Source organism: Garra rufa, unplaced genomic scaffold (genome assembly GCF_049309525.1).
Source record: "Garra rufa unplaced genomic scaffold, GarRuf1.0 hap1_unplaced_003, whole genome shotgun sequence".
NCBI classification, from domain to species: Eukaryota; Metazoa; Chordata; class Actinopteri; order Cypriniformes; family Cyprinidae; genus Garra; species Garra rufa.
The window spans coordinates 147,624-164,838 of NW_027394278.1; the positions used below are offsets into that span (position 1 = coordinate 147,624).

Below are 17,215 nucleotides of genomic sequence, written 5' to 3' on the forward strand. Positions count from 1 at the left end.
TTAAATAGCCCACTTTTTGGAGCAGCCCTCGCTTACGGCCATACCGCGCTGAGAGCGCCCGATCTCGTCTGATCTCGGAAGCTAAGCAGCGTCGGGCCTGCTTAGTACTTGGATGGGAGACCGCCTGGGAATACCAGGTGCTGTAAGCTTTTGCCTTTTCTTCTCTATTTATATAATATGCTGGCTTTTAGAAAGACGTGTTTTACCGCTCTATTTATTACAATCATTTAAATGTATTATAGAGTTTTAAGTGTTTTACATGTTTTTTAGGCCATTTTTTTACTCTTAACATTTTAAGTGAGTGTGTGTCTTTAAAAAATGGATGGTTGGCCTGCCATGTGACTAGACACATGACAGGAAGCAGGAAGTACAACTGTATAAGAGAGCAGCATGACAAACAAAGGACAGTCACCAAACTGTTGGATTGAGGAGTTGCTAATTTTAGAGCTCACCTTTCCATTCACCACCTGCAAACTTTGGATTACACTTTCTGTGGATTGTATATACACCGGTGGACACTCACATTGGACTTATCAACACACTGGGATTCTTGGACTGTTTTTAGGGTATGGACAAATGAACTGTATTCTTTTAACAGCGTTTACCTCGTTTTATCGTGTTGTTTTAAAGTCTTTTATGTGAACCTTGTAAATAAACCAAATCTATTTAAACCAATCTTCTTTTATGTCTCATTCTTTTAACCACTAGTCATCTCTCACAGTTAAATCTGACCCCATTTTAGTCTTGTAACTCGGCTGATAAGGCCGATTGTTACACTTGGATGGGAGACCGCCTGGGATTACCAGGTGCTGTAAGCTTTTGCCTTTTCTTCACTATTTATATAATATGCTGGCTTTTACGGAGGCTGATCTTTAAATAGCCCACTTTTTGGAGCAGCCCTCGCTTACGGCCATACCGCGCTGAGAGCGCCCGATCTCGTCTGATCTCGGAAGCTAAGCAGCGTCGGGCCTGCTTAGTACTTGGATGGGAGACCGCCTGGGAATACCAGGTGCTGTAAGCTTTTGCCTTTTCTTCACTATTTATATAATATGCTGGCTTTTACGGAGGCTGATCTTTAAATAGCCCACTTTTTGGAGCAGCCCTCGCTTACGGCCATACCGCGCTGAGAGCGCCCGATCTCGTCTGATCTCGGAAGCTAAGCAGCGTCGGGCCTGCTTAGTACTTGGATGGGAGACCGCCTGGGAATACCAGGTGCTGTAAGCTTTTGCCTTTTCTTCACTATTTATATAATATGCTGGCTTTTAGAAAGACGTGTTTTACCGCTCTATTTATTACAATCATTTAAATGTATTATAGAGTTTTAAGTGTTTTACATGTTTTTTAGGCCATTTTATTACTCTTAACATTTTAAGTGAGTGTGTGTCTTTAAAAAATGGATGGTTGGCCTGCCATGTGACTAGACACATGACAGGAAGCAGGAAGTACAACTGTATAAGAGAGCAGCATGACAAACAAAGGACAGTCACCAAACTGTTGGATTGAGGAGTTGCTAATTTTAGAGCTCACCTTTCCATTCACCACCTGCAAACTTTGGATTACACTTTCTGTGGATTGTATATACACCGGTGGACACTCACATTGGACTTATCAACACACTGGGATTCTTGGACTGTTTTTAGGGTATGGACAAATGAACTGTATTCTTTTAACAGCGTTTACCTCGTTTTATCGTGTTGTTTTAAAGTCTTTTATGTGAACCTTGTAAATAAACCAAATCTATTTAAACCAATCTTCTTTTATGTCTCATTCTTTTAACCACTAGTCATCTCTCACAGTTAAATCTGACCCCATTTTAGTCTTGTAACTCGGCTGATAAGGCCGATTGTTACACTTGGATGGGAGACCGCCTGGGATTACCAGGTGCTGTAAGCTTTTGCCTTTTCTTCACTATTTATATAATATGCTGGCTTTTACGGAGGCTGATCTTTAAATAGCCCACTTTTTGGAGCAGCCCTCGCTTACGGCCATACCGCGCTGAGAGCGCCCGATCTCGTCTGATCTCGGAAGCTAAGCAGCGTCGGGCCTGCTTAGTACTTGGATGGGAGACCGCCTGGGAATACCAGGTGCTGTAAGCTTTTGCCTTTTCTTCACTATTTATATAATATGCTGGCTTTTAGAAAGACGTGTTTTACCGCTCTATTTATTACAATCATTTAAATGTATTATAGAGTTTTAAGTGTTTTACATGTTTTTTAGGCCATTTTATTACTCTTAACATTTTAAGTGAGTGTGTGTCTTTAAAAAATGGATGGTTGGCCTGCCATGTGACTAGACACATGACAGGAAGCAGGAAGTACAACTGTATAAGAGAGCAGCATGACAAACAAAGGACAGTCACCAAACTGTTGGATTGAGGAGTTGCTAATTTTAGAGCTCACCTTTCCATTCACCACCTGCAAACTTTGGATTACACTTTCTGTGGATTGTATATACACCGGTGGACACTCACATTGGACTTATCAACACACTGGGATTCTTGGACTGTTTTTAGGGTATGGACAAATGAACTGTATTCTTTTAACAGCGTTTACCTCGTTTTATCGTGTTGTTTTAAAGTCTTTTATGTGAACCTTGTAAATAAACCAAATCTATTTAAACCAATCTTCTTTTATGTCTCATTCTTTTAACCACTAGTCATCTCTCACAGTTAAATCTGATCCCATTTTAGTCTTGTAACTCGGCTGATAAGGCCGATTGTTACACTTGGATGGGAGACCGCCTGGGAATACCAGGTGCTGTAAGCTTTTGCCTTTTCTTCACTATTTATATAATATGCTGGCTTTTACGGAGGCTGATCTTTAAATAGCCCACTTTTTGGAGCAGCCCTCGCTTACGGCCATACCGCGCTGAGAGCGCCCGATCTCGTCTGATCTCGGAAGCTAAGCAGCGTCGGGCCTGCTTAGTACTTGGATGGGAGACCGCCTGGGAATACCAGGTGCTGTAAGCTTTTGCCTTTTCTTCACTATTTATATAATATGCTGGCTTTTACGGAGGCTGATCTTTAAATAGCCCACTTTTTGGAGCAGCCCTCGCTTACGGCCATACCGCGCTGAGAGCGCCCGATCTCGTCTGATCTCGGAAGCTAAGCAGCGTCGGGCCTGCTTAGTACTTGGATGGGAGACCGCCTGGGAATACCAGGTGCTGTAAGCTTTTGCCTTTTCTTCACTATTTATATAATATGCTGGCTTTTACGGAGGCTGATCTTTAAATAGCCCACTTTTTGGAGCAGCCCTCGCTTACGGCCATACCGCGCTGAGAGCGCCCGATCTCGTCTGATCTCGGAAGCTAAGCAGCGTCGGGCCTGCTTAGTACTTGGATGGGAGACCGCCTGGGAATACCAGGTGCTGTAAGCTTTTGCCTTTTCTTCACTATTTATATAATATGCTGGCTTTTACGGAGGCTGATCTTTAAATAGCCCACTTTTTGGAGCAGCCCTCGCTTACGGCCATACCGCGCTGAGAGCGCCCGATCTCGTCTGATCTCGGAAGCTAAGCAGCGTCGGGCCTGCTTAGTACTTGGATGGGAGACCGCCTGGGAATACCAGGTGCTGTAAGCTTTTGCCTTTTCTTCACTATTTATATAATATGCTGGCTTTTAGAAAGACGTGTTTTACCGCTCTATTTATTACAATCATTTAAATGTATTATAGAGTTTTAAGTGTTTTACATGTTTTTTAGGCCATTTTATTACTCTTAACATTTTAAGTGAGTGTGTGTCTTTAAAAAATGGATGGTTGGCCTGCCATGTGACTAGACACATGACAGGAAGCAGGAAGTACAACTGTATTAGAGAGCAGCATGACAAACAAAGGACAGTCACCAAACTGTTGGATTGAGGAGTTGCTAATTTTAGAGCTCACCTTTCCATTCACCACCTGCAAACTTTGGATTACACTTTCTGTGGATTGTATATACACCGGTGGACACTCACATTGGACTTATCAACACACTGGGATTCTTGGACTGTTTTTAGGGTATGGACAAATGAACTGTATTCTTTTAACAGCGTTTACCTCGTTTTATCGTGTTGTTTTAAAGTCTTTTATGTGAACCTTGTAAATAAACCAAATCTATTTAAACCAATCTTCTTTTATGTCTCATTCTTTTAACCACTAGTCATCTCTCACAGTTAAATCTGACCCCATTTTAGTCTTGTAACTCGGCTGATAAGGCCGATTGTTACACTTGGATGGGAGACCGCCTGGGATTACCAGGTGCTGTAAGCTTTTGCCTTTTCTTCACTATTTATATAATATGCTGGCTTTTACGGAGGCTGATCTTTAAATAGCCCACTTTTTGGAGCAGCCCTCGCTTACGGCCATACCGCGCTGAGAGCGCCCGATCTCGTCTGATCTCGGAAGCTAAGCAGCGTCGGGCCTGCTTAGTACTTGGATGGGAGACCGCCTGGGAATACCAGGTGCTGTAAGCTTTTGCCTTTTCTTCACTATTTATATAATATGCTGGCTTTTAGAAAGACGTGTTTTACCGCTCTATTTATTACAATCATTTAAATGTATTATAGAGTTTTAAGTGTTTTACATGTTTTTTAGGCCATTTTATTACTCTTAACATTTTAAGTGAGTGTGTGTCTTTAAAAAATGGATGGTTGGCCTGCCATGTGACTAGACACATGACAGGAAGCAGGAAGTACAACTGTATAAGAGAGCAGCATGACAAACAAAGGACAGTCACCAAACTGTTGGATTGAGGAGTTGCTAATTTTAGAGCTCACCTTTCCATTCACCACCTGCAAACTTTGGATTACACTTTCTGTGGATTGTATATACACCGGTGGACACTCACATTGGACTTATCAACACACTGGGATTCTTGGACTGTTTTTAGGGTATGGACAAATGAACTGTATTCTTTTAACAGCGTTTACCTCGTTTTATCGTGTTGTTTTAAAGTCTTTTATGTGAACCTTGTAAATAAACCAAATCTATTTAAACCAATCTTCTTTTATGTCTCATTCTTTTAACCACTAGTCATCTCTCACAGTTAAATCTGATCCCATTTTAGTCTTGTAACTCGGCTGATAAGGCCGATTGTTACACTTGGATGGGAGACCGCCTGGGAATACCAGGTGCTGTAAGCTTTTGCCTTTTCTTCACTATTTATATAATATGCTGGCTTTTACGGAGGCTGATCTTTAAATAGCCCACTTTTTGGAGCAGCCCTCGCTTACGGCCATACCGCGCTGAGAGCGCCCGATCTCGTCTGATCTCGGAAGCTAAGCAGCGTCGGGCCTGCTTAGTACTTGGATGGGAGACCGCCTGGGAATACCAGGTGCTGTAAGCTTTTGCCTTTTCTTCACTATTTATATAATATGCTGGCTTTTACGGAGGCTGATCTTTAAATAGCCCACTTTTTGGAGCAGCCCTCGCTTACGGCCATACCGCGCTGAGAGCGCCCGATCTCGTCTGATCTCGGAAGCTAAGCAGCGTCGGGCCTGCTTAGTACTTGGATGGGAGACCGCCTGGGAATACCAGGTGCTGTAAGCTTTTGCCTTTTCTTCACTATTTATATAATATGCTGGCTTTTAGAAAGACGTGTTTTACCGCTCTATTTATTACAATCATTTAAATGTATTATAGAGTTTTAAGTGTTTTACATGTTTTTTAGGCCATTTTATTACTCTTAACATTTTAAGTGAGTGTGTGTCTTTAAAAAATGGATGGTTGGCCTGCCATGTGACTAGACACATGACAGGAAGCAGGAAGTACAACTGTATAAGAGAGCAGCATGACAAACAAAGGACAGTCACCAAACTGTTGGATTGAGGAGTTGCTAATTTTAGAGCTCACCTTTCCATTCACCACCTGCAAACTTTGGATTACACTTTCTGTGGATTGTATATACACCGGTGGACACTCACATTGGACTTATCAACACACTGGGATTCTTGGACTGTTTTTAGGGTATGGACAAATGAACTGTATTCTTTTAACAGCGTTTACCTCGTTTTATCGTGTTGTTTTAAAGTCTTTTATGTGAACCTTGTAAATAAACCAAATCTATTTAAACCAATCTTCTTTTATGTCTCATTCTTTTAACCACTAGTCATCTCTCACAGTTAAATCTGACCCCATTTTAGTCTTGTAACTCGGCTGATAAGGCCGATTGTTACACTTGGATGGGAGACCGCCTGGGATTACCAGGTGCTGTAAGCTTTTGCCTTTTCTTCACTATTTATATAATATGCTGGCTTTTACGGAGGCTGATCTTTAAATAGCCCACTTTTTGGAGCAGCCCTCGCTTACGGCCATACCGCGCTGAGAGCGCCCGATCTCGTCTGATCTCGGAAGCTAAGCAGCGTCGGGCCTGCTTAGTACTTGGATGGGAGACCGCCTGGGAATACCAGGTGCTGTAAGCTTTTGCCTTTTCTTCACTATTTATATAATATGCTGGCTTTTAGAAAGACGTGTTTTACCGCTCTATTTATTACAATCATTTAAATGTATTATAGAGTTTTAAGTGTTTTACATGTTTTTTAGGCCATTTTATTACTCTTAACATTTTAAGTGAGTGTGTGTCTTTAAAAAATGGATGGTTGGCCTGCCATGTGACTAGACACATGACAGGAAGCAGGAAGTACAACTGTATAAGAGAGCAGCATGACAAACAAAGGACAGTCACCAAACTGTTGGATTGAGGAGTTGCTAATTTTAGAGCTCACCTTTCCATTCACCACCTGCAAACTTTGGATTACACTTTCTGTGGATTGTATATACACCGGTGGACACTCACATTGGACTTATCAACACACTGGGATTCTTGGACTGTTTTTAGGGTATGGACAAATGAACTGTATTCTTTTAACAGCGTTTACCTCGTTTTATCGTGTTGTTTTAAAGTCTTTTATGTGAACCTTGTAAATAAACCAAATCTATTTAAACCAATCTTCTTTTATGTCTCATTCTTTTAACCACTAGTCATCTCTCACAGTTAAATCTGATCCCATTTTAGTCTTGTAACTCGGCTGATAAGGCCGATTGTTACACTTGGATGGGAGACCGCCTGGGAATACCAGGTGCTGTAAGCTTTTGCCTTTTCTTCACTATTTATATAATATGCTGGCTTTTACGGAGGCTGATCTTTAAATAGCCCACTTTTTGGAGCAGCCCTCGCTTACGGCCATACCGCGCTGAGAGCGCCCGATCTCGTCTGATCTCGGAAGCTAAGCTGCATCGGGCCTGCTTAGTACTTGGATGGGAGACCGCCTGGGAATACCAGGTGCTGTAAGCTTTTGCCTTTTCTTCACTATTTATATAATATGCTGGCTTTTACGGAGGCTGATCTTTAAATAGCCCACTTTTTGGAGCAGCCCTCGCTTACGGCCATACCGCGCTGAGAGCGCCCGATCTCGTCTGATCTCGGAAGCTAAGCAGCGTCGGGCCTGCTTAGTACTTGGATGGGAGACCGCCTGGGAATACCAGGTGCTGTAAGCTTTTGCCTTTTCTTCACTATTTATATAATATGCTGGCTTTTAGAAAGACGTGTTTTACCGCTCTATTTATTACAATCATTTAAATGTATTATAGAGTTTTAAGTGTTTTACATGTTTTTTAGGCCATTTTATTACTCTTAACATTTTAAGTGAGTGTGTGTCTTTAAAAAATGGATGGTTGGCCTGCCATGTGACTAGACACATGACAGGAAGCAGGAAGTACAACTGTATAAGAGAGCAGCATGACAAACAAAGGACAGTCACCAAACTGTTGGATTGAGGAGTTGCTAATTTTAGAGCTCACCTTTCCATTCACCACCTGCAAACTTTGGATTACACTTTCTGTGGATTGTATATACACCGGTGGACACTCACATTGGACTTATCAACACACTGGGATTCTTGGACTGTTTTTAGGGTATGGACAAATGAACTGTATTCTTTTAACAGCGTTTACCTCGTTTTATCGTGTTGTTTTAAAGTCTTTTATGTGAACCTTGTAAATAAACCAAATCTATTTAAACCAATCTTCTTTTATGTCTCATTCTTTTAACCACTAGTCATCTCTCACAGTTAAATCTGACCCCATTTTAGTCTTGTAACTCGGCTGATAAGGCCGATTGTTACACTTGGATGGGAGACCGCCTGGGATTACCAGGTGCTGTAAGCTTTTGCCTTTTCTTCACTATTTATATAATATGCTGGCTTTTACGGAGGCTGATCTTTAAATAGCCCACTTTTTGGAGCAGCCCTCGCTTACGGCCATACCGCGCTGAGAGCGCCCGATCTCGTCTGATCTCGGAAGCTAAGCAGCGTCGGGCCTGCTTAGTACTTGGATGGGAGACCGCCTGGGAATACCAGGTGCTGTAAGCTTTTGCCTTTTCTTCACTATTTATATAATATGCTGGCTTTTAGAAAGACGTGTTTTACCGCTCTATTTATTACAATCATTTAAATGTATTATAGAGTTTTAAGTGTTTTACATGTTTTTTAGGCCATTTTATTACTCTTAACATTTTAAGTGAGTGTGTGTCTTTAAAAAATGGATGGTTGGCCTGCCATGTGACTAGACACATGACAGGAAGCAGGAAGTACAACTGTATAAGAGAGCAGCATGACAAACAAAGGACAGTCACCAAACTGTTGGATTGAGGAGTTGCTAATTTTAGAGCTCACCTTTCCATTCACCACCTGCAAACTTTGGATTACACTTTCTGTGGATTGTATATACACCGGTGGACACTCACATTGGACTTATCAACACACTGGGATTCTTGGACTGTTTTTAGGGTATGGACAAATGAACTGTATTCTTTTAACAGCGTTTACCTCGTTTTATCGTGTTGTTTTAAAGTCTTTTATGTGAACCTTGTAAATAAACCAAATCTATTTAAACCAATCTTCTTTTATGTCTCATTCTTTTAACCACTAGTCATCTCTCACAGTTAAATCTGATCCCATTTTAGTCTTGTAACTCGGCTGATAAGGCCGATTGTTACACTTGGATGGGAGACCGCCTGGGAATACCAGGTGCTGTAAGCTTTTGCCTTTTCTTCACTATTTATATAATATGCTGGCTTTTACGGAGGCTGATCTTTAAATAGCCCACTTTTTGGAGCAGCCCTCGCTTACGGCCATACCGCGCTGAGAGCGCCCGATCTCGTCTGATCTCGGAAGCTAAGCAGCGTCGGGCCTGCTTAGTACTTGGATGGGAGACCGCCTGGGAATACCAGGTGCTGTAAGCTTTTGCCTTTTCTTCACTATTTATATAATATGCTGGCTTTTACGGAGGCTGATCTTTAAATAGCCCACTTTTTGGAGCAGCCCTCGCTTACGGCCATACCGCGCTGAGAGCGCCCGATCTCGTCTGATCTCGGAAGCTAAGCAGCGTCGGGCCTGCTTAGTACTTGGATGGGAGACCGCCTGGGAATACCAGGTGCTGTAAGCTTTTGCCTTTTCTTCACTATTTATATAATATGCTGGCTTTTAGAAAGACGTGTTTTACCGCTCTATTTATTACAATCATTTAAATGTATTATAGAGTTTTAAGTGTTTTACATGTTTTTTAGGCCATTTTATTACTCTTAACATTTTAAGTGAGTGTGTGTCTTTAAAAAATGGATGGTTGGCCTGCCATGTGACTAGACACATGACAGGAAGCAGGAAGTACAACTGTATAAGAGAGCAGCATGACAAACAAAGGACAGTCACCAAACTGTTGGATTGAGGAGTTGCTAATTTTAGAGCTCACCTTTCCATTCACCACCTGCAAACTTTGGATTACACTTTCTGTGGATTGTATATACACCGGTGGACACTCACATTGGACTTATCAACACACTGGGATTCTTGGACTGTTTTTAGGGTATGGACAAATGAACTGTATTCTTTTAACAGCGTTTACCTCGTTTTATCGTGTTGTTTTAAAGTCTTTTATGTGAACCTTGTAAATAAACCAAATCTATTTAAACCAATCTTCTTTTATGTCTCATTCTTTTAACCACTAGTCATCTCTCACAGTTAAATCTGACCCCATTTTAGTCTTGTAACTCGGCTGATAAGGCCGATTGTTACACTTGGATGGGAGACCGCCTGGGAATACCAGGTGCTGTAAGCTTTTGCCTTTTCTTCACTATTTATATAATATGCTGGCTTTTACGGAGGCTGATCTTTAAATAGCCCACTTTTTGGAGCAGCCCTCGCTTACGGCCATACCGCGCTGAGAGCGCCCGATCTCGTCTGATCTCGGAAGCTAAGCAGCGTCGGGCCTGCTTAGTACTTGGATGGGAGACCGCCTGGGAATACCAGGTGCTGTAAGCTTTTGCCTTTTCTTCACTATTTATATAATATGCTGGCTTTTAGAAAGACGTGTTTTACCGCTCTATTTATTACAATCATTTAAATGTATTATAGAGTTTTAAGTGTTTTACATGTTTTTTAGGCCATTTTATTACTCTTAACATTTTAAGTGAGTGTGTGTCTTTAAAAAATGGATGGTTGGCCTGCCATGTGACTAGACACATGACAGGAAGCAGGAAGTACAACTGTATAAGAGAGCAGCATGACAAACAAAGGACAGTCACCAAACTGTTGGATTGAGGAGTTGCTAATTTTAGAGCTCACCTTTCCATTCACCACCTGCAAACTTTGGATTACACTTTCTGTGGATTGTATATACACCGGTGGACACTCACATTGGACTTATCAACACACTGGGATTCTTGGACTGTTTTTAGGGTATGGACAAATGAACTGTATTCTTTTAACAGCGTTTACCTCGTTTTATCGTGTTGTTTTAAAGTCTTTTATGTGAACCTTGTAAATAAACCAAATCTATTTAAACCAATCTTCTTTTATGTCTCATTCTTTTAACCACTAGTCATCTCTCACAGTTAAATCTGATCCCATTTTAGTCTTGTAACTCGGCTGATAAGGCCGATTGTTACACTTGGATGGGAGACCGCCTGGGAATACCAGGTGCTGTAAGCTTTTGCCTTTTCTTCACTATTTATATAATATGCTGGCTTTTACGGAGGCTGATCTTTAAATAGCCCACTTTTTGGAGCAGCCCTCGCTTACGGCCATACCGCGCTGAGAGCGCCCGATCTCGTCTGATCTCGGAAGCTAAGCAGCGTCGGGCCTGCTTAGTACTTGGATGGGAGACCGCCTGGGAATACCAGGTGCTGTAAGCTTTTGCCTTTTCTTCACTATTTATATAATATGCTGGCTTTTAGAAAGACGTGTTTTACCGCTCTATTTATTACAATCATTTAAATGTATTATAGAGTTTTAAGTGTTTTACATGTTTTTTAGGCCATTTTATTACTCTTAACATTTTAAGTGAGTGTGTGTCTTTAAAAAATGGATGGTTGGCCTGCCATGTGACTAGACACATGACAGGAAGCAGGAAGTACAACTGTATAAGAGAGCAGCATGACAAACAAAGGACAGTCACCAAACTGTTGGATTGAGGAGTTGCTAATTTTAGAGCTCACCTTTCCATTCACCACCTGCAAACTTTGGATTACACTTTCTGTGGATTGTATATACACCGGTGGACACTCACATTGGACTTATCAACACACTGGGATTCTTGGACTGTTTTTAGGGTATGGACAAATGAACTGTATTCTTTTAACAGCGTTTACCTCGTTTTATCGTGTTGTTTTAAAGTCTTTTATGTGAACCTTGTAAATAAACCAAATCTATTTAAACCAATCTTCTTTTATGTCTCATTCTTTTAACCACTAGTCATCTCTCACAGTTAAATCTGACCCCATTTTAGTCTTGTAACTCGGCTGATAAGGCCGATTGTTACACTTGGATGGGAGACCGCCTGGGAATACCAGGTGCTGTAAGCTTTTGCCTTTTCTTCACTATTTATATAATATGCTGGCTTTTACGGAGGCTGATCTTTAAATAGCCCACTTTTTGGAGCAGCCCTCGCTTACGGCCATACCGCGCTGAGAGCGCCCGATCTCGTCTGATCTCGGAAGCTAAGCAGCGTCGGGCCTGCTTAGTACTTGGATGGGAGACCGCCTGGGAATACCAGGTGCTGTAAGCTTTTGCCTTTTCTTCACTATTTATATAATATGCTGGCTTTTAGAAAGACGTGTTTTACCGCTCTATTTATTACAATCATTTAAATGTATTATAGAGTTTTAAGTGTTTTACATGTTTTTTAGGCCATTTTATTACTCTTAACATTTTAAGTGAGTGTGTGTCTTTAAAAAATGGATGGTTGGCCTGCCATGTGACTAGACACATGACAGGAAGCAGGAAGTACAACTGTATAAGAGAGCAGCATGACAAACAAAGGACAGTCACCAAACTGTTGGATTGAGGAGTTGCTAATTTTAGAGCTCACCTTTCCATTCACCACCTGCAAACTTTGGATTACACTTTCTGTGGATTGTATATACACCGGTGGACACTCACATTGGACTTATCAACACACTGGGATTCTTGGACTGTTTTTAGGGTATGGACAAATGAACTGTATTCTTTTAACAGCGTTTACCTCGTTTTATCGTGTTGTTTTAAAGTCTTTTATGTGAACCTTGTAAATAAACCAAATCTATTTAAACCAATCTTCTTTTATGTCTCATTCTTTTAACCACTAGTCATCTCTCACAGTTAAATCTGATCCCATTTTAGTCTTGTAACTCGGCTGATAAGGCCGATTGTTACACTTGGATGGGAGACCGCCTGGGAATACCAGGTGCTGTAAGCTTTTGCCTTTTCTTCACTATTTATATAATATGCTGGCTTTTACGGAGGCTGATCTTTAAATAGCCCACTTTTTGGAGCAGCCCTCGCTTACGGCCATACCGCGCTGAGAGCGCCCGATCTCGTCTGATCTCGGAAGCTAAGCAGCGTCGGGCCTGCTTAGTACTTGGATGGGAGACCGCCTGGGAATACCAGGTGCTGTAAGCTTTTGCCTTTTCTTCACTATTTATATAATATGCTGGCTTTTAGAAAGACGTGTTTTACCGCTCTATTTATTACAATCATTTAAATGTATTATAGAGTTTTAAGTGTTTTACATGTTTTTTAGGCCATTTTATTACTCTTAACATTTTAAGTGAGTGTGTGTCTTTAAAAAATGGATGGTTGGCCTGCCATGTGACTAGACACATGACAGGAAGCAGGAAGTACAACTGTATAAGAGAGCAGCATGACAAACAAAGGACAGTCACCAAACTGTTGGATTGAGGAGTTGCTAATTTTAGAGCTCACCTTTCCATTCACCACCTGCAAACTTTGGATTACACTTTCTGTGGATTGTATATACACCGGTGGACACTCACATTGGACTTATCAACACACTGGGATTCTTGGACTGTTTTTAGGGTATGGACAAATGAACTGTATTCTTTTAACAGCGTTTACCTCGTTTTATCGTGTTGTTTTAAAGTCTTTTATGTGAACCTTGTAAATAAACCAAATCTATTTAAACCAATCTTCTTTTATGTCTCATTCTTTTAACCACTAGTCATCTCTCACAGTTAAATCTGACCCCATTTTAGTCTTGTAACTCGGCTGATAAGGCCGATTGTTACACTTGGATGGGAGACCGCCTGGGAATACCAGGTGCTGTAAGCTTTTGCCTTTTCTTCACTATTTATATAATATGCTGGCTTTTACGGAGGCTGATCTTTAAATAGCCCACTTTTTGGAGCAGCCCTCGCTTACGGCCATACCGCGCTGAGAGCGCCCGATCTCGTCTGATCTCGGAAGCTAAGCAGCGTCGGGCCTGCTTAGTACTTGGATGGGAGACCGCCTGGGAATACCAGGTGCTGTAAGCTTTTGCCTTTTCTTCACTATTTATATAATATGCTGGCTTTTAGAAAGACGTGTTTTACCGCTCTATTTATTACAATCATTTAAATGTATTATAGAGTTTTAAGTGTTTTACATGTTTTTTAGGCCATTTTATTACTCTTAACATTTTAAGTGAGTGTGTGTCTTTAAAAAATGGATGGTTGGCCTGCCATGTGACTAGACACATGACAGGAAGCAGGAAGTACAACTGTATAAGAGAGCAGCATGACAAACAAAGGACAGTCACCAAACTGTTGGATTGAGGAGTTGCTAATTTTAGAGCTCACCTTTCCATTCACCACCTGCAAACTTTGGATTACACTTTCTGTGGATTGTATATACACCGGTGGACACTCACATTGGACTTATCAACACACTGGGATTCTTGGACTGTTTTTAGGGTATGGACAAATGAACTGTATTCTTTTAACAGCGTTTACCTCGTTTTATCGTGTTGTTTTAAAGTCTTTTATGTGAACCTTGTAAATAAACCAAATCTATTTAAACCAATCTTCTTTTATGTCTCATTCTTTTAACCACTAGTCATCTCTCACAGTTAAATCTGATCCCATTTTAGTCTTGTAACTCGGCTGATAAGGCCGATTGTTACACTTGGATGGGAGACCGCCTGGGAATACCAGGTGCTGTAAGCTTTTGCCTTTTCTTCACTATTTATATAATATGCTGGCTTTTACGGAGGCTGATCTTTAAATAGCCCACTTTTTGGAGCAGCCCTCGCTTACGGCCATACCGCGCTGAGAGCGCCCGATCTCGTCTGATCTCGGAAGCTAAGCAGCGTCGGGCCTGCTTAGTACTTGGATGGGAGACCGCCTGGGAATACCAGGTGCTGTAAGCTTTTGCCTTTTCTTCACTATTTATATAATATGCTGGCTTTTAGAAAGACGTGTTTTACCGCTCTATTTATTACAATCATTTAAATGTATTATAGAGTTTTAAGTGTTTTACATGTTTTTTAGGCCATTTTATTACTCTTAACATTTTAAGTGAGTGTGTGTCTTTAAAAAATGGATGGTTGGCCTGCCATGTGACTAGACACATGACAGGAAGCAGGAAGTACAACTGTATAAGAGAGCAGCATGACAAACAAAGGACAGTCACCAAACTGTTGGATTGAGGAGTTGCTAATTTTAGAGCTCACCTTTCCATTCACCACCTGCAAACTTTGGATTACACTTTCTGTGGATTGTATATACACCGGTGGACACTCACATTGGACTTATCAACACACTGGGATTCTTGGACTGTTTTTAGGGTATGGACAAATGAACTGTATTCTTTTAACAGCGTTTACCTCGTTTTATCGTGTTGTTTTAAAGTCTTTTATGTGAACCTTGTAAATAAACCAAATCTATTTAAACCAATCTTCTTTTATGTCTCATTCTTTTAACCACTAGTCATCTCTCACAGTTAAATCTGACCCCATTTTAGTCTTGTAACTCGGCTGATAAGGCCGATTGTTACACTTGGATGGGAGACCGCCTGGGAATACCAGGTGCTGTAAGCTTTTGCCTTTTCTTCACTATTTATATAATATGCTGGCTTTTACGGAGGCTGATCTTTAAATAGCCCACTTTTTGGAGCAGCCCTCGCTTACGGCCATACCGCGCTGAGAGCGCCCGATCTCGTCTGATCTCGGAAGCTAAGCAGCGTCGGGCCTGCTTAGTACTTGGATGGGAGACCGCCTGGGAATACCAGGTGCTGTAAGCTTTTGCCTTTTCTTCACTATTTATATAATATGCTGGCTTTTACGGAGGCTGATCTTTAAATAGCCCACTTTTTGGAGCAGCCCTCGCTTACGGCCATACCGCGCTGAGAGCGCCCGATCTCGTCTGATCTCGGAAGCTAAGCAGCGTCGGGCCTGCTTAGTACTTGGATGGGAGACCGCCTGGGAATACCAGGTGCTGTAAGCTTTTGCCTTTTCTTCACTATTTATATAATATGCTGGCTTTTAGAAAGACGTGTTTTACCGCTCTATTTATTACAATCATTTAAATGTATTATAGAGTTTTAAGTGTTTTACATGTTTTTTAGGCCATTTTATTACTCTTAACATTTTAAGTGAGTGTGTGTCTTTAAAAAATGGATGGTTGGCCTGCCATGTGACTAGACACATGACAGGAAGCAGGAAGTACAACTGTATAAGAGAGCAGCATGACAAACAAAGGACAGTCACCAAACTGTTGGATTGAGGAGTTGCTAATTTTAGAGCTCACCTTTCCATTCACCACCTGCAAACTTTGGATTACACTTTCTGTGGATTGTATATACACCGGTGGACACTCACATTGGACTTATCAACACACTGGGATTCTTGGACTGTTTTTAGGGTATGGACAAATGAACTGTATTCTTTTAACAGCGTTTACCTCGTTTTATCGTGTTGTTTTAAAGTCTTTTATGTGAACCTTGTAAATAAACCAAATCTATTTAAACCAATCTTCTTTTATGTCTCATTCTTTTAACCACTAGTCATCTCTCACAGTTAAATCTGACCCCATTTTAGTCTTGTAACTCGGCTGATAAGGCCGATTGTTACACTTGGATGGGAGACCGCCTGGGATTACCAGGTGCTGTAAGCTTTTGCCTTTTCTTCACTATTTATATAATATGCTGGCTTTTACGGAGGCTGATCTTTAAATAGCCCACTTTTTGGAGCAGCCCTCGCTTACGGCCATACCGCGCTGAGAGCGCCCGATCTCGTCTGATCTCGGAAGCTAAGCAGCGTCGGGCCTGCTTAGTACTTGGATGGGAGACCGCCTGGGAATACCAGGTGCTGTAAGCTTTTGCCTTTTCTTCACTATTTATATAATATGCTGGCTTTTAGAAAGACGTGTTTTACCGCTCTATTTATTACAATCATTTAAATGTATTATAGAGTTTTAAGTGTTTTACATGTTTTTTAGGCCATTTTATTACTCTTAACATTTTAAGTGAGTGTGTGTCTTTAAAAAATGGATGGTTGGCCTGCCATGTGACTAGACACATGACAGGAAGCAGGAAGTACAACTGTATAAGAGAGCAGCATGACAAACAAAGGACAGTCACCAAACTGTTGGATTGAGGAGTTGCTAATTTTAGAGCTCACCTTTCCATTCACCACCTGCAAACTTTGGATTACACTTTCTGTGGATTGTATATACACCGGTGGACACTCACATTGGACTTATCAACACACTGGGATTCTTGGACTGTTTTTAGGGTATGGACAAATGAACTGTATTCTTTTAACAGCGTTTACCTCGTTTTATCGTGTTGTTTTAAAGTCTTTTATGTGAACCTTGTAAATAAACCAAATCTATTTAAACCAATCTTCTTTTATGTCTCATTCTTTTAACCACTAGTCATCTCTCACAGTTAAATCTGATCCCATTTTAGTCTTGTAACTCGGCTGATAAGGCCG

At 41.1% G+C, this 17,215-nt stretch overlaps 26 non-coding genes across 26 annotated transcripts; all 26 read left to right on the forward strand.

Annotated features, from left to right (window-relative positions):
* The first annotated feature begins 30 nt into the window (after positions 1-30).
* Positions 31-149, forward strand: LOC141311429 (5S ribosomal RNA). The gene has a single exon (XR_012348889.1). It is a non-coding gene; the product is annotated as a 5S ribosomal RNA (ribosomal RNA).
* Positions 150-902: 753 nt separating this feature from the next.
* Positions 903-1,021, forward strand: LOC141311431 (5S ribosomal RNA). The gene has a single exon (XR_012348891.1). It is a non-coding gene; the product is annotated as a 5S ribosomal RNA (ribosomal RNA).
* An 84-nt stretch (positions 1,022-1,105) lies between these two features.
* Positions 1,106-1,224, forward strand: LOC141311432 (5S ribosomal RNA). Its single transcript, XR_012348892.1, has one exon. It is a non-coding gene; the product is annotated as a 5S ribosomal RNA (ribosomal RNA).
* A 753-nt stretch (positions 1,225-1,977) lies between these two features.
* LOC141311434 (5S ribosomal RNA) lies at positions 1,978-2,096 on the forward strand. Its single transcript, XR_012348893.1, has one exon. It is a non-coding gene; the product is annotated as a 5S ribosomal RNA (ribosomal RNA).
* Positions 2,097-2,849: 753 nt separating this feature from the next.
* Positions 2,850-2,968, forward strand: LOC141311435 (5S ribosomal RNA). The gene has a single exon (XR_012348894.1). It is a non-coding gene; the product is annotated as a 5S ribosomal RNA (ribosomal RNA).
* Positions 2,969-3,052: 84 nt separating this feature from the next.
* On the forward strand, positions 3,053-3,171 carry LOC141311436 (5S ribosomal RNA). The gene has a single exon (XR_012348895.1). It is a non-coding gene; the product is annotated as a 5S ribosomal RNA (ribosomal RNA).
* Positions 3,172-3,255: 84 nt separating this feature from the next.
* On the forward strand, positions 3,256-3,374 carry LOC141311437 (5S ribosomal RNA). Its single transcript, XR_012348896.1, has one exon. It is a non-coding gene; the product is annotated as a 5S ribosomal RNA (ribosomal RNA).
* Positions 3,375-3,458: 84 nt separating this feature from the next.
* LOC141311438 (5S ribosomal RNA) lies at positions 3,459-3,577 on the forward strand. Its single transcript, XR_012348897.1, has one exon. It is a non-coding gene; the product is annotated as a 5S ribosomal RNA (ribosomal RNA).
* A 753-nt stretch (positions 3,578-4,330) lies between these two features.
* Positions 4,331-4,449, forward strand: LOC141311439 (5S ribosomal RNA). The gene has a single exon (XR_012348899.1). It is a non-coding gene; the product is annotated as a 5S ribosomal RNA (ribosomal RNA).
* Positions 4,450-5,202: 753 nt separating this feature from the next.
* LOC141311440 (5S ribosomal RNA) lies at positions 5,203-5,321 on the forward strand. The gene has a single exon (XR_012348900.1). It is a non-coding gene; the product is annotated as a 5S ribosomal RNA (ribosomal RNA).
* Positions 5,322-5,405: 84 nt separating this feature from the next.
* LOC141311441 (5S ribosomal RNA) lies at positions 5,406-5,524 on the forward strand. Its single transcript, XR_012348901.1, has one exon. It is a non-coding gene; the product is annotated as a 5S ribosomal RNA (ribosomal RNA).
* Positions 5,525-6,277: 753 nt separating this feature from the next.
* On the forward strand, positions 6,278-6,396 carry LOC141311443 (5S ribosomal RNA). Its single transcript, XR_012348903.1, has one exon. It is a non-coding gene; the product is annotated as a 5S ribosomal RNA (ribosomal RNA).
* A 753-nt stretch (positions 6,397-7,149) lies between these two features.
* On the forward strand, positions 7,150-7,268 carry LOC141310334 (5S ribosomal RNA). Its single transcript, XR_012347879.1, has one exon. It is a non-coding gene; the product is annotated as a 5S ribosomal RNA (ribosomal RNA).
* An 84-nt stretch (positions 7,269-7,352) lies between these two features.
* LOC141311445 (5S ribosomal RNA) lies at positions 7,353-7,471 on the forward strand. The gene has a single exon (XR_012348904.1). It is a non-coding gene; the product is annotated as a 5S ribosomal RNA (ribosomal RNA).
* A 753-nt stretch (positions 7,472-8,224) lies between these two features.
* Positions 8,225-8,343, forward strand: LOC141311446 (5S ribosomal RNA). Its single transcript, XR_012348905.1, has one exon. It is a non-coding gene; the product is annotated as a 5S ribosomal RNA (ribosomal RNA).
* Positions 8,344-9,096: 753 nt separating this feature from the next.
* On the forward strand, positions 9,097-9,215 carry LOC141311447 (5S ribosomal RNA). The gene has a single exon (XR_012348906.1). It is a non-coding gene; the product is annotated as a 5S ribosomal RNA (ribosomal RNA).
* An 84-nt stretch (positions 9,216-9,299) lies between these two features.
* LOC141311448 (5S ribosomal RNA) lies at positions 9,300-9,418 on the forward strand. The gene has a single exon (XR_012348907.1). It is a non-coding gene; the product is annotated as a 5S ribosomal RNA (ribosomal RNA).
* Positions 9,419-10,171: 753 nt separating this feature from the next.
* On the forward strand, positions 10,172-10,290 carry LOC141311449 (5S ribosomal RNA). Its single transcript, XR_012348908.1, has one exon. It is a non-coding gene; the product is annotated as a 5S ribosomal RNA (ribosomal RNA).
* Positions 10,291-11,043: 753 nt separating this feature from the next.
* On the forward strand, positions 11,044-11,162 carry LOC141311450 (5S ribosomal RNA). The gene has a single exon (XR_012348910.1). It is a non-coding gene; the product is annotated as a 5S ribosomal RNA (ribosomal RNA).
* A 753-nt stretch (positions 11,163-11,915) lies between these two features.
* On the forward strand, positions 11,916-12,034 carry LOC141311451 (5S ribosomal RNA). The gene has a single exon (XR_012348911.1). It is a non-coding gene; the product is annotated as a 5S ribosomal RNA (ribosomal RNA).
* Positions 12,035-12,787: 753 nt separating this feature from the next.
* Positions 12,788-12,906, forward strand: LOC141311452 (5S ribosomal RNA). The gene has a single exon (XR_012348912.1). It is a non-coding gene; the product is annotated as a 5S ribosomal RNA (ribosomal RNA).
* A 753-nt stretch (positions 12,907-13,659) lies between these two features.
* LOC141311453 (5S ribosomal RNA) lies at positions 13,660-13,778 on the forward strand. Its single transcript, XR_012348913.1, has one exon. It is a non-coding gene; the product is annotated as a 5S ribosomal RNA (ribosomal RNA).
* A 753-nt stretch (positions 13,779-14,531) lies between these two features.
* LOC141311456 (5S ribosomal RNA) lies at positions 14,532-14,650 on the forward strand. The gene has a single exon (XR_012348915.1). It is a non-coding gene; the product is annotated as a 5S ribosomal RNA (ribosomal RNA).
* A 753-nt stretch (positions 14,651-15,403) lies between these two features.
* LOC141311457 (5S ribosomal RNA) lies at positions 15,404-15,522 on the forward strand. The gene has a single exon (XR_012348916.1). It is a non-coding gene; the product is annotated as a 5S ribosomal RNA (ribosomal RNA).
* Positions 15,523-15,606: 84 nt separating this feature from the next.
* On the forward strand, positions 15,607-15,725 carry LOC141311458 (5S ribosomal RNA). The gene has a single exon (XR_012348917.1). It is a non-coding gene; the product is annotated as a 5S ribosomal RNA (ribosomal RNA).
* A 753-nt stretch (positions 15,726-16,478) lies between these two features.
* LOC141311459 (5S ribosomal RNA) lies at positions 16,479-16,597 on the forward strand. The gene has a single exon (XR_012348918.1). It is a non-coding gene; the product is annotated as a 5S ribosomal RNA (ribosomal RNA).
* The last annotated feature ends 618 nt before the right edge of the window (positions 16,598-17,215 follow it).